Raw genomic sequence first — 12,072 nt, forward strand, 5'->3', positions numbered from 1 at the left:
GGGTACCAGGGAACGAAGGACTTGAAGCTACAGAAGTCCTAAAGTTAAGGAAAAAATCCCTACCCCACTAGCATAAGCAAGCAGAGTGTCACAGAGATACTCGCAAGCTGTTTAAAGCTAACTGAAAAATGGGGGAAGGGAAGGCTTCAGTCAGTTAACAGCCTTAAGATAGTGACAGGAACCGACCGAAAAATAAGAATTAGTACTCACCGAGCGTCGTAAAAACGTACGCGGAGGGAGACCTGTGCAGGGAAAAGTGTTTTTTGAAGTGAAAAGTTAAGTGTTTCCATGAGGTAATTAGTTAAAAAAAATCCTCACAGAGCTCCAACCGCTATGCTGACTGCAGAGCGGAAAAAAGAAGACTGAGGGAGACACCTGTGGCTCACAGGGATAATTGCAGGCTGGGCATGCTCAGTGCACCCAGTGTGCCAGTGTCAGTCAAAGCTTGTTGAAACTTTGACAGAAAAGTTTTCCGTACAGGGCTCCATCCTCGATGTCACCCATTTGTGAGGACTACCATCCTGCTTGTCCTGTGAGAAAGGGCTGCCCTAATCGTCCCCATACCACCCCTCTTCTGCTGCACACTCTCTGGGCCAGTTTGACTCCAGGTGTCAGGGCGATGACATTACCAGGGCCTGTCACGCTCCGCTTCTGCCGATTTGGTGAGTGTACAGCATCCTGCACCAGCCCATCACCACATGTTAAGTTCAGCTATTGCTTACTGTACTCCCACAAGGCAATGAGTTGATGACTTGACTACTGTTGTGCTTATTGTAGGCCAACCTGCCACACAAGATCCCTATTGCCCTTAATTATGTACTATTAAGGACCACTGTTACTAGGCTGTTACTCAGGGACCAGTCAACTTTAGCCTGCTTCACAGAGCCCATTGGAGACTGCTGCTCAGGGTCTGCTTCACAGGGCTTAAGGGTAGCAAAAGATCCCCACCTTCCCTAACAGCTGCCATGTTAGGGGCCAGCACCAGCAAGAGGCAGCTATTTCTTTTTACTCCCATACATATACATACACTTTGTTTACTTTCCCCTTTAGCTTCTGTTTTTGCTAGAGCCTGCCTCTGGCTCACTGTCAGTGCCGATTGCCTTCTGAACTGCTGTGGGTTTGTGCCAGTGTGTGACAAGTGAACCCCACCCTTCCTCTATAGGAAGGTATATTTCAGCATCGGTGAAATAAACAAATTCTTACTAGATATGATTTACCATTTCAGATGGTTACTGTAAAATTGGTTACTGCCTTGAAATTGGTTGTAGTTTGAACTCTGCATTCTAATAGTTTTCTGCTCAACTATTTTCAGTCTTTACATGTTTTTATTTTAAAATAAAATTTGTCTCTACAACCCCCCCCCCCCCCCCCCCTTTTCCACTTACCCTGGCAAAGAGTCACGGTAGAATTGAAGCATGCATTGGCATATGGAATTAGAGTAGCACATCGGTTTGCTTTCTTTGTATAAACTATTTCATTGATTTTTTTTATGTATATTAATAAAGTTTTTAAACAATGAGCAGGTAAAACTGTGCCTTTTTTTTTTAAATTTATTCTTTATTATGATTTTCAAATTATTACAAGACAATTCTTACTAAAGGAAAAAATAGGATTCACCCATATCAAATCAATACATAAAACTTCAGAAACATTTATAGCATAGGTCATCAAAAACTTGATAGGCATCCTCTAGAAGGAAATATTGAGGGGAGACAGATTACAGGAGAAAACTTAGGAAATTCAACATTTTCATGTCTCTTAAAGAAATGACTTAGCATAATTGGCAGCACATATTTATCTTAGATCCCACTTAGTGCTCGCTAGGGGAAATTATAGAAATCACCCTAGCATTTACAAACGACTTGAGCGGCTCTGGGTAATAAAAAACAAAACATTCATCTTTACATTTCACAATGCATCTACTCTGATATCTCAAGACATAGGAGTATCCCAAACTTTTAACTTGTGATCTGTAGGCTAAGAATTCCCTTCTCCTTTGCTGTGTGACACGAGCAAGGTCCGGGAAAATTCTCACCATAGCTCCATAAAATGGAGTTGACATTTTTAAAGAAAGTCTTCATCACAATTCCCATATCATATTCTGATACTAAGGTAACTAGAAGAGTAGCTCTATCACACAATTCTGTTGAGGAATCTTCCAGGTACTGGGTTAAATTCTCCATAATCTCAGCCTGATTTTCAGGACGTCGTCTAGTCATTTGTGGAGATGTAAGAAAAAATTGCTTAACTATGCACGGTAAACCCTGCTTGTTAAGCTTCAAATTTTCAAAGAAATATTTCTTAAAGAGTCACATCAATTGTTTGCCCCACAATTCTAGGAAAATTCAAGAATCTAAGGTTGAGATGTTTTGAGTAATTCTCTAGATTTTCAATTCTGCGGGAGGCCAATGTAACATCTTTAATCAACTTAGTAGTGTAATCATTATTTGTTTTCAAAGTGGCTTCCACCAAGTCAATCCTGGATTCACTTTTACCCACATTTTCTTCTATTTTTTCCACCTTTGTATTGAGAGTTTCGACTTTTGCATTGGTCTCATGCAGAGACTTGCCCAAACCAGCCACTAAGTCCCATAATGCGTCTAGAGTCACAATTGCTGGCTTTGGCATTTGAAAGTGGCTTGACTCACCCACTTTCTCATCCAGCCTTCTTTTCACCGTCATCAGCCGGTCACTTCTCTCCCTTTCTCCCTGCTCTGGGGTCGATGTCCGGACCACCGCCTCAAATTCTCCAACTCTGCACACAGCAGGACCTTCAGGAGATTCAGACAAGCTGCAAAAATCTCCTCAGAGTTCCACTCCTGCCGATGCCACAGTTGCCCCTTCAGCAGGCTGCTCCTCGACAAACACGGGGAAGCTGGTGGAGGACATCATCAATGGGCGCCGAGGATCTGGAGGGGTGAGTGTCACTTCCCTCTGTGACACTTCCCTCTGCGCCTGAACGGGAGCATTCTCCTCCAATTTCGCTGCCAATGCCAGAGAGTAGGATGTTATTAATCGCTGCCCTGATATCGGGGGAGGGTCGGAGGGGTAGACCCGTATTTTCCCCTTTCTTTTTGCAGGCATTTCAAAGAGATTTTCAAAGAAACTTCAGAGCAGCATTCTCTCAGCAGCTATACGCGGCCATCTTGTCTCCCAAAAAAAACCTGTGCCTTTAAATTAGTGCCCAGTGTGAATCTAGTCCAATCTGCTTAACATTTTCTGATACCACATTATTCTTTGCCTACGCACCAGCGGTAGAGGTTACACTACCATCTTGTTCAAGATGAAGATCAGTGTAAAAATGGTGGAAAGTCTAAGTTCTGCTTTTTCTCCAACCCAGTTGAGACACCTTCCCTGCCTAGCAACAAAAGAATCCATCTTAGTTGAAGCCTGGGTCCCACAAACATTCTATCATCTTCCTCTGCCTAGCACAAGTAAAATCTGGTCCAGACACAATACCTCATAGTCCCATCTTTAGACACCCCTGTGACCCAGCAGCCTCCCATGAGTAGCCCAAGACTCTCTGGCTTCTAAGGATAGGGATGTGACTAAATTCCAGGAAAACTAAAGAAGAGATCCTGTCTTATTCACAAAGAAAAAAATAAGATCCCCCTCCTTTTTCGTAAAATATTTTGAATCTTAAAAGGGAAAACAAATTGGTTACTCAACTTATTGCCAGGTTCTTGTGGCCTAGTTTGGCCTCTGTTGGAAACAGGATGCTGGGCTTGATGGACCCTTGGTCTGACCCAGCATGGCAATTTCTTATATTCTTATCATACACAACCAAGGGACAGCAGAGTTGCTTACCTGGAACAGGTGTTCTCCCAGGACAGTAGGATGTTAGTCTTCACATATGGGAGACATCATCAGATGGAGCCCTATCATGGAACACTTTTGTCAAAGTTTCTAGAACTTTTGACAGGAACAATGAGCATGCCCAGCATGCCACTAACCCTGTGGCCACATGGGGTCCCCCTTCAGTCTTATTTGTAGCAAAAGTATGAGCAAAAAATAAAATAAAACAGGCGAATCCATCTCCATGGGGTGGTGGGTGGTTTCGTGAGGACTACCATCCTGCTGTCCTGGGAGAACACCTGTTACAGGTAAGCAACTCTGCTTTCTCCCAGGAAAAGCAGGATGGTAGTCCTCACATATGGGTGACTAGCAAGCTACAGGATGCCCGAACAGAGTCAACCAAGCAGCACCCAACAATGTGCAACAGACACAACAACAGGGGTGCTGTTGGTTATGCTTCCACTGCTTTCCTAGCCGGGGTTCAGGGCCTGGATTGAGCGCCCCTGTGCTCAGCCTTCAGATCAGGCCAACTCCTCCCCTCCACCACGAGGCTGCTAACTCCTCCCCCGCTGGAACACGTCAGACAAGCAACAGGATCTCTGCATTTAAATCTCTCCCTCTCACACAGGCGTCGCGCGCCTAAGGAGCGCGTCCCTTGTTGCGCCCCTTAGTTTCACCCATTAGTGTTCCCACTACTTCATTTCATCTTTCTTCCCCCCTTTCTTCCCTTTGTAGAGGCCCCTTTTGAACATGCTCACCATACCCCGCATATATCGCCCCTCCCATAGACACCCCATATCCTGCTCCAATCTACATACTGATTCCAGCCCTAATATCTGTGCCATCACAGAGTAGTGGCTTAAAAGCACTGACCATGTTTTCATAAACCAGCTGCCCACGCATGCCTACGACATTTTTTCCATCCTAAGACCTAAAAAAAGTGGTGGCCTCCTCCTTGCCACTAAAAAACACCTCAAACTACTAAACATCAATTCCCCCCACAAATTTGAAATCTGCTTTCTGAAATCCAAAGAATTTTAAATCTGCCTCATATACGCCTCCCCCAGCCTACTGGAACACAACCCATCCCCACTCATTGAATTTATTTCTGACAATCTCAATATTGACAACCCTGCTGTAATGCTAGGAGACTTCAAGCTCCATGTGGATGCCATCCCCACCACCTCGTCCTGTGAGATCTTCCTTAACTTCCTACTTGCCCTTTGTTTCAGACAACTCATCACCTCCCCCCACACATAAAGCAGGTCATACCCTTGACCTTATCTTCATCAACTCCTGTATACACTCTCCCCACTCAGCTGACCATATCCCTGTCCCATGGTATCAATGTACTCCTCTCCCTAAAATTGCCCTCTTCTACCACCCCCACACATAGTAACAATCTTCTTTTGCAAACCATGCGCCACTGAAGAACTCATCTCTGCTTTCGACAATTTTACCGACAACCTAGACCTCACCAACCTCGATGCTGCACTTTCCTCCTGGAACAAACTCACCACTACCATAGCCAATGAAATTTGCCCTATCAATAAAGAAATACACCACTCTCAGTCAGCAAAAAAAACCCTTGTACACCACTGATTTAAAAAAAATCTAAAAAATGACCTTAGAAGTAAAGAGAGAACCTGGCGCAAAAACCCTACTCCTAAGCAAGCAGCCATTTACAAATCCACACTACACACCTACAGACTCTCTACTCTCCAAACTAAGCACAATTATTACTCTGCAAAAATCCATAATTACCAATTCAACACAAATGTTTTATTCTCGTATGTGGCAGAACTCACTAAATCTACCCCCCCCCCACCATCACAGATGAACAAGACAATAGCAAATGCGAAGAACTCGCCCTCTGTTTCAAAAATAAAATATCAAACCTCCTCCTACACTTCCCTTCCAACCCCTCTCCAGCCAATTTGCTCCCCAAAAATCCCAACCTCAAATTTGAGTTTCTCGATTTAAACTCCGACCAGGAAACCGAATCCATTTTAAAAAAAAAATCAAACCTGCTACACACACCTCTGACACTATCCCCACTAAAGCACTCCCTTTCCATTCCCTCCATCATCGCAAAACCCCTGTCCGACATAATCAACTGCTCCTTCTCCCATGGCAAAGTCCCAGACCCCCTCAAACTTGCTGTTGTCAAACCTCTTCTCAAAAAACTTACCCTTGACCCCACCACCCTTCAAACTACTGTCCTATCTCTAACCTTCCCTCATATCTAAAATTATGGAAAAGATAGTCAATTCACAGCTCTCTGACTATCTGGAAGACCATAATATTCTCCACCCCTCTCAATTCGGCTTCCATAAGTCTCGTAACGCAGAAAGCCTATTACTTTCACTGACTGACACTCTCCTCAAGGGCATGGACTACGGACAATCCTTTATCCTTGCCCTTCTTGACATTTCATCTGCCTTCGACACTATCAGTCACAAAATCCTCCTCACCCACCTAACTGAGATTGGCATCTCAGGCACATTGGTTCTCTTCCTACCTCAATAATAGAGGCTACGCTGTAAAAATTGCAAATTCCGAATCATCCCCCTTACCCAAGGCGTCCCACAGGGCTCTTCACTATATACCTTTTACCGCTCTGCCACCTCCTCTCTGACGTTGGTCTTAAGTTTTTCTTATATGTAGACGATATCCAAATCCTCATCCCTATCCCTCACCAAATCTCTTAAGTTTTGGGAAACATGCCTCGTCTCCATTAACTTCCTACTCTAACCTCCACCTTGCTTTAAACTGCTCCAAAACTGAACTCCTCATCATTTTAAATCACCCTGACTGGACGCCACCATCAGCTTGTGACCTCACCCTCCCCTCAAATGCTTTTCCCTACTTTGTGCGAGATCTCGGTGTCTCCCTAGACCACCAACTAAACTTCAAAAACCACATTAACACAATCATAAAGGGAGGACTTTTCAAGCTCCATATCCTCAAAAAAACTTAAACCCCTACTCCATTCACAAGACTTCCGCACAGTCCTGCAAGCGACAATGATATAAAAAGTGGATTACTGCAATTCCTTACTTCTAGGCCTTCCCTACTCTACTATTAGACCCCTGCAAACGTTAGAGAATGCTATGGCAAGAATCCTTAGAAATACACGCAAAGCCGACCACATCACCCCTATTCTTAAGGAACTCCATTGGCTTCCCTTCGCCTCCCGCATCAGATACAAAACCCTCACTATTATTCACAACTCCCTGCACAACCACAATCACTCCTGGCTTGAGGATGCCCTTCGATTCTGCTCCTCCAATCATCCTATTAGAACTGCACTTTCAGGAACCCTCTACACCCCGTCCTTTAAATGTGCTCACCACATTTCCACCAGAGAAAGAGCCCTATCCATTTCAGGCCCCTCCCTGTGGAACACTATGCCACTTGAGCTCCGTCTAGAACCATGCATTCGGAAATTCAAAACAGGGGTTAAAACATGGCTCTTTAAAATGGCCTACCCTGATCCAGATCCTACGTAGTTCCCCTGCTCCCTCTACTCCTTCAGAGAAAGAGCCTTTGTCATTAACATACTCATAGCCTTCTCCTTTATTACTTTAATTATACTCTGTTCTGTCTCCCATTTCTCTGTACCACCTTATATACCCCCCTTTTATACCCCTTTTATTTACCCCCCTCCGCTATCCTTTAAACCTTACTTTTCCCTTTAGCAACCCTGCTAGTCTATATATAGTTGCCTTTCTGAACATATAATTTGTAATGACATTTATAGTGACTCCTGTATGTACTAGTTAATGTATATTATTGTATATAATATTTTGTTATTATTGTATATAATATTTTTTGGAGTGTATAATTTATATAAGGTTATACACAGTCCCTTATTGAGTATATAATTTGCAATGCTACTTCTTATGTTCTTCTGTTTTCCATCAGGTATTGTTCCTTTTCTCCTCTTCCTGTTTTTCCCTCTCTTCTCCCTCTTCCCCCACCCTGGTTTTTTGTAATTTCCTTCTTTAGTTATATTGTAAACCCGCATGATGTACCCATGAATGTCGATATATAAAAGCTAATAAATAAATGAATGAATGAATGTATGTAGGGCAGCCTGAATTTCACAGTGGACTGCAGGTAGGAAGAGTTGGGTTACTAAACTAGAAACAAATTATGCAGTACAGCCTGGTCAAAGACGCAGTCTTGCCTGCCAGCCTTGTCGAAGTAAAGAGAGAACCTGGCGCAAAAACCCTACCCCTTAGGTGTTGATGACTGACTGTGCCATGGCTCTGATCGAATGCGCTTTCATGTGTCCCTCTAGCGCAGTGGTTCTCAACCCTTTCTTGGGGACCCCCCCCCAGCCAGTCGGGTTTTCAAGATATCCACAATGAATATGCATGAGAGAACATTTGCATGCACTGCCTCCATAACATGCAAATTTTCTCTCATGTATATTCATTGTGGGTATCCTGAAAACCAGACTGGCTGGGGGGGTCCCCAGGACCGGGTTGAGAACCACTGCTCTAGCGGAAGGCCTGCTTGTTGGAAGGAAATACAGGCCGTCAGCCAGGTGGACAGGGTCTGCTTGCCCACCACAACTCCCAGTTTGGTCTTATCAAAAGAGACAAAAGGTTGGGTGGACTTCCTATTTGCTGCCATGTGGTCTAAATAAAGGCGAGCGCATGCTTACAGTCCAAGGAATGCAGGGCACACTTACCTGGGTGTGAGTGAGGTCTTGGAAAAAAGGTGAGCAGTATTATGGATTGATTTAAGTGGAAATCAGACACTACCTTTGGCAAGAATTTAGGGCGAGTATGGAGCATTACCCTGTCATGGAAAAATCTTGTACAAGGTGGGTATGTTACAGTGCCTGTGGCTCACTGACTCTGCGAGCTGATGTTATAACCACTAGAAAAATAACTTTCCAACAGGCCAATACAGTAAGCTGCGGTTACACTGCTTCTAACCCGCTTTCTACTCACAATTTGGCTGCGTTAGTCCAACCTGCGATTCACTATCCCTTTTAACCCATCCTTACTGCTTCTTTAAATCAACGGGTAACCCTTTCCACCTGCGGCATGTATATGAGATGTAAATGATCGGATTAGCTATTCCCTCCCATTCAGTAACGTGTGCCCCGACTATCGCCTTTTTAACCTGCAGTTTAGCTGCGTCTTTAACCTGCTAAATTACCACCTACTCTTACCCCTGCGTTAGAGGCAGGGGTAAGGGTAGACGGCAAACTTTCCCCCAGCCCCTGCTCACCTGCCCTGGCCGCGTCCATGGGTGCCGGTCTCCAGGGCAGCCCCACTCCTCTCTCCCCTCCTCCCGAAGCACCTTTAACCAAAAGAAAACCTAAAATCCCCTCCTCCCGACACAACTCGACATGTAAAGTATTGTGAATAAGTGTAACCAAAGTTAACTTACTTTTTCTTTCTTTCAGCCCTCTCTGCCCTCCTCCGGAGGCGCGCACCGCGGCTCCCCTGCCTCCTGGGGGCAGCCGGTAGCGAAAGCGGCTTCCAGCGGTCCCCACTGGCGAAGATGGAGGAACACACGCCCGTAGTGCACGGGTGCTCAAGCCAGCAAAAGCACATGAACGGGCGTGCATGACTTCACGGCGTACGTTCATACGCTTCGCTGGCTTGAATGCCCAAATTGACGGGCCCCCAAGTCAGCAAAAGCGTATGAACGGGCGTGTGTGACATTGAGGTCCCATGCCTCAATTGGACGCAGTGGAGGCTTCAGTTGTAAGCCTCTCAAAGTGCCCAGGGATTCTGCTGAAATTGGGGCATCTCCTATACCTTTATGGTAAGAGGCTATGGTACTTATATGTACTCTGATGGAGGAAGTTCACAGGCCAGACTCCTAGAGGTGCCAGAGATAGTACAGGAACCTTGCTGTGGGGTAGGAAAAAGGATCTATTCCTTTTGTTATGCACTACAAGGAGAATATGTTCCACTTTGAACAGTAAGATTTCCTAGTAGAAGGCTTCCATGAAGCTTCAAGGACCTGGGACCCATAGTTAGAAAGGTTAAGGGATTGCAGAATCAACCTTTCAACATCCAGGCTGTCAGAGATAGAGACTGGAGGTTTGGATGACACAAACAGTGTCATCTGTCGTTCTGCATTATTAGAGTTGGGGCCATGCCCAGGCGAAATGGTTGCTGGACTGAGAGGTCGCGTAGAATGGGAAACCAAACTTGTCAGTGCCAGAATGGGGCTATGACGATCATTGTGCCCCGCTCTTGTCGTAACTTCACGAGAGTCTTGCTGATGAATGGAAGAGGAGGGTATGCAAATAGTAGACCCATACTCCACGAATGAGTGAAGGCATCCATTAGTGGTGTCTTGCGGCTGTGGTGTAGAGAGAAGTGGTCAAACTTGCGGTTGTGAAAAGACACAAACAGTTTGATATCTGAGCAACCGCATTGGTAGAATATTCGGTTCACTACAGTGGGATCTAGGGCCTATTTGTGGGGATGAAAGGTCCTGCTGAGATGGTCTGCCATCACATTGTTTATGCCTGCCAGGTCGGTTGCTCTCAACAGCATGGAATGTGAGAGGGCCCAGGCCCAGATCTGTGCTGCCTCTTGGCATAGCAGGTAAGAGCCTGTGCCCCCTTGCTTGTTGAGATATCACACTGCTACCTGGTTGTCTGTTTGAATTAGGATTACCTTGTTGGATAAGCAATCCTTAAATGCAAATAGGGCACACCATCTTGGCCTGGAGCTCCAGAAAGTTTATCTGGTGGTTTGCTTCTGCCTTGGTCCGGGTTCCTTGGGTTTGTAATTCGTTGACATGGGCTCCCCAACCTAGGTTGGAGGCATCAGTGGTCAATGTAATCTGAGGATTGGGTGGTTGGAAGGGTAGTCCGATCTGGCGATTGGACTCCTGTCTCCACCAAGCCAGTGAGTGATGAAGTTGACTGGTTACACGGACAATTTATGACAGATCTTGTCTTGATTGGGACCACTGTGTTACTCTCAAGGCTGGTCAAGCCATTGGGGTAATGTGAACTGTGGATGCCAAGTGTCCCAGCAAGGTTAGCAGTTGATGAGCTGAAGTTGTATGACGAGTCTGCACTGCTTTGGCCAAGTTGGACAGTGTGCATGCTCGATCCCTTGGGAGGAACGCTCTGGCTGTAATGGTGTTTAGATCTGCTCTGATGAACGAGAGGGTGCGTGACAGAGTCAGATGAGATTTGGGATAGTTTGAGAAATCCTAACAACTGTAGCAGTTGTATGGAAAGAGGGAGGGATTGAAGTACTCCTTCCCTGGCTCGACTCTTGAGTAGCCAGTCGTCTAAATATGGGTAGACTTGGATACTACACTGTCATGCTGCCATAACTGCCAGACATTTCATGAATACTCGGCGTGCTGCTGCAAGACCAATTGGTAGTAGTCTGTGTTGGAAATGTCTGTGACCCTACTATGAATTTGAGATATTTTCTATGAGGAGGGTATATTGCTATATGGACATAAGCCTCCTGATGATCTAGAGAGCAGAGCCAATCGCCCTTGTGCAGGAGAGGGAGCATGATTCCCAAGGTAACCATCCTGAACTTTTCCTTGCAAAGATGTTTGTTTAGGGCACAGAGGTCCAAGATGGGACATATGGCACCAGATATTTTTGGAATCAGAAAAGAGAGAGTAGAACCCTCTTCCTCGCTACACTCAGGGAACTGGTTCTACGGCTTTGAACTGCAGAAAGATGTGGAATGGAGTGTGATCAGATAGACTTCACGTGGGACAGGGTGGAGTATCTGAGGGCAGTGTAAGGAAATTCAGATGGTAACCAGGGGCTACTATAAAGAGGACCTATTGATTGGTGGTGATTGTGTGGCAAAGTGGCACAGGCAGCCTCCCATGGAAAAAATGATTGGGGGAGGGGGGTTGACTGCTGCTCTCTAGGTGGGAGTCAAAAACCAGCTGCAAGACCAATCTGAGGGGCTAGTTGAGTCTTAGGGGATCTCTGCTGCCAAGGTTGGCCTCTGTGAGAGGGTCTGGTTGGTCTAGCACAGGATGGAGGAGGGTAGTACCTAGGTGGCCTGTGAGTTTTCTGGTATCTCTCCTAAAACCTCTTTTGGTTGTGGACGAAAAATCTGAGGTGACAGTTGGCACAGGGTTTCATGGTGGTCTTTGAGTTGCGCCACTGCCTCTTGAACTTTGTCCCTGAACAAATTGTCCCCTGTGCAGGGAAGGTCCACCAACTGATCCTGAACTTCCTGACGTAAGTCAGAAGCTTTTAGTTAAGCCAAGCAGCTGCCACTAATTCCAACTACTGCTACCCTG

This window comes from Rhinatrema bivittatum, chromosome 4, assembly GCF_901001135.1.
Source record: "Rhinatrema bivittatum chromosome 4, aRhiBiv1.1, whole genome shotgun sequence".
Lineage (NCBI taxonomy): Eukaryota > Metazoa > Chordata > Amphibia > Gymnophiona > Rhinatrematidae > Rhinatrema > Rhinatrema bivittatum.